Source organism: Astatotilapia calliptera, chromosome 3 (genome assembly GCF_900246225.1).
Source record: "Astatotilapia calliptera chromosome 3, fAstCal1.2, whole genome shotgun sequence".
NCBI lineage: Eukaryota > Metazoa > Chordata > Actinopteri > Cichliformes > Cichlidae > Astatotilapia > Astatotilapia calliptera.
This window is the reverse complement of record NC_039304.1, coordinates 47,739,305-47,742,010: the sequence shown is the minus strand read 5'-3', so window position 1 is coordinate 47,742,010 and position 2,706 is coordinate 47,739,305. Positions and strand designations below refer to the sequence as shown.

At 36.9% G+C, this 2,706-nt stretch overlaps 1 long non-coding RNA gene across 1 annotated transcript; it reads right to left on the bottom strand.

Moving 5' to 3' along the window:
• Positions 1-653: 653 nt before the first annotated feature.
• LOC113019609 (uncharacterized) lies at positions 654-1,602 on the bottom strand. The gene is made up of 4 exons (XR_003272055.1): positions 1,551-1,602; positions 1,399-1,467; positions 1,133-1,231; positions 654-717 (listed from the first exon to the last, which is right to left on the bottom strand). It is a non-coding gene; the product is annotated as an uncharacterized LOC113019609 (long non-coding RNA).
• Between the last annotated feature and the right edge of the window lie 1,104 nt (positions 1,603-2,706).

The following is a 2,706-nucleotide window of genomic DNA, read 5'->3' as shown; positions in this document are numbered from 1 at the left end:
TTGGTTTCCAGCTCTTTCTTCAGCATCTGCACATCATTATCTTTCATTTTCAACTCTGCATCCATCTTTTCAATGACTTTCAGTGAATCTTCAGGGTCACAGGAGAGAGGAGACTACGACAGACAAACCAAGAGACACAAATCAGGATGAAACCTGTGTTCAAATAAATCTTATCAAAGCAGCATTTTCCACTGTAAGTGGTTTGCAATCACAGTTATGTAAATGTTTAATATATGTAGGGCCTATCAGGGCCTAAGTTTTATATCATCACTCATAATTATTTATAGTTACAAAAGTAGGACGGTTTAAGAACGTAAAAACATTTCAATTTTGTTGTAATATATAACTGCTGTCCGTATTAATTCCTTATTAGTTGAAAAAATATATAAAAATATCTATAGATACATTAAAAATTAAAATAAATGTAATCACTTTTCTGTCCAGAAGATCTTCCTCAGCGTTCTTCCTACTCTGCTGCTGTGCACCCTGGACCTTCTGCTCAAACCTGGCCACTATGTCGTTAAACTATAGGAGAAGAGTGAAGTGAAGGGTAATCAAAAAAATCTGTATTTCTCCAACTCAATACAGAAGGAATGAACATCATACAAGACAAACCACCTTCTTCTTCCTCTCCAGCCTTTTCTTCACTTTAACATCCACCTCCCTCTGCTCCTCACGCTGCAGCTGCTGCTGTGCTGTAGCTACTTCCTCATTCACCTGAGATCACAGAGAAAAAAACAACATAAGAAATTAGTATATTAAATGTACATTTTCTTAGCATTGTTAACAAAATACACATATTCTTGAATTGGTGAAAAGTGTAATCAGATTGCAAAACAAATATGATTTTAAGTGATCTAGATCAAAAGCTGTCTACATTTTAATCCTAGAAGTCCTTTTTAATTCTCTAAAAAACAGGTTTGGTACAGTGGTCATCAGCATTGATGGCCATTGCAGCTCATTTTCCATCGGCTGATTTTTGCCACTGAAAAACTGATAACTGTGTCTTCTGAATGAAAAAAAAAAAAATTATTTTTAATCAAAGAAGATTCTTTAAAAAGTACCATAACATGGTTGTCCTGAGTTAGTGTAATATAAGGTCATGTGTGCTGTAAGAGGTGATGTTGCTTACTTTGTTCCTCGTGGTGACAGCAAGGCCGAGGTTCAGCTGTGAAGAGGCCTCCTGCTTTTCTTTAAGCATGTCGGGTGTCATCACCTCAGTTTTATCCAACTAACAAACAGAAGCACAGCTGAGAGGATCAATTATTCATTCATTTAGGTTAGCATACAGCTAAGCATGGACTAGATGACAACTGGGGAAACATCTGAGCTAGTTTCATACATTTAGACCACTTCATTCATGCTCTCCAGCCTTTTCTTCTGTGTCTGCATCCTCACCTCATCATGCCCCCTGTGCTGCTCCTCACACTGCAGCTGCTGCTGTGCCACAGCTACTTCCGCATCCACCTGAGATTAGAGAAAAAATGTCAGAGCTTTTAAAATAAAGCTTCAAAATTTTGGAGGATTTAATTTGCAAAAATGTTACCCACAACATGGTTTGGTGAATTATTCTGCAGTGTCTGCAGGTTCTTCTCATCTCCTTCCTCAGTCTGGTGTTCATCACTGAGCTTCAGGGCTGCAGCTTCTTTTTCTTTCAACTTGGAGAAAAGTAGAACATTATGAAAAAGAAGCACGTTTTGGAGCGATCATCAGACATAAAGAATATTGTGTGTGTGTGTGAAGGAAATGCTCTAAAAGTGAAATTTCAGACTATTTACAGTCATTTAGCTTAACACAATAAAACTGCCAGCATTATATCATGGACACTCTGCAATGCATCCTTCTGATGGAGGACAAGATTCTAGATCATAGAAAAACACTTAAAGCCAGAACATTTCATCATTTTTTTTAAATAAGAGGAAGATGAGTTACTGATCAAATATGGCTGTGCTCCCTCAAATCTAATGGATTATTTATTTTAATGACTTTGCTGAATTTAGAGATTGTATAATTATTGGCCACACAGATTCTGTGAAGGTGGTGTACTTGTTCACTGTAGTTGTACTTGCTATAAAATATTGTTTCATCAGTGGGGCTAATAAAGACTGAAACAAGCTGTCAAAAGTCAACAAAGCAGCAACTCTAAAAACTCATGTTTGCTTTACAATGGAGTCTCACTAAGATAAGGTAAGATAACTCTTTACTGTCATTGCACAGTCATACATAGTACAATAGTAAAATGAAATTGGAAAACTGTCCAACGTCAGCACTAGATACAACACAACATGACACGATACCACACATCACAACACAACACAGTAACTTAACTAATAAAAATTAGTGATGTGCGATACCACTGATTTCCTTTCCGATCCGATACCAAGTAAAATTCAGGGTGGTATCAGCGATACTGATCCGATACCGATACTCTTAAACTTAATGTTTCATTGCATTTCATAATACAATATATAATTGTATTATGTAATTGTAATAATAACATAACCATATTGCTTCATAATGATTAGAGGACAGACAACTTGTTTTTATTGCTTAATAATGCAGAATAATCATATAGAAATAAAAAAACTGACGTTGTGCGCTATTTGAGCATGTTGCCTGCCTGCAGCACTAAAGGACTCTGCGAGAGACGTCTGTCTCGCCCTAGCAGCACCTGTCCCTGTCCCCCTCTTCTGTTCGCCTCAACAT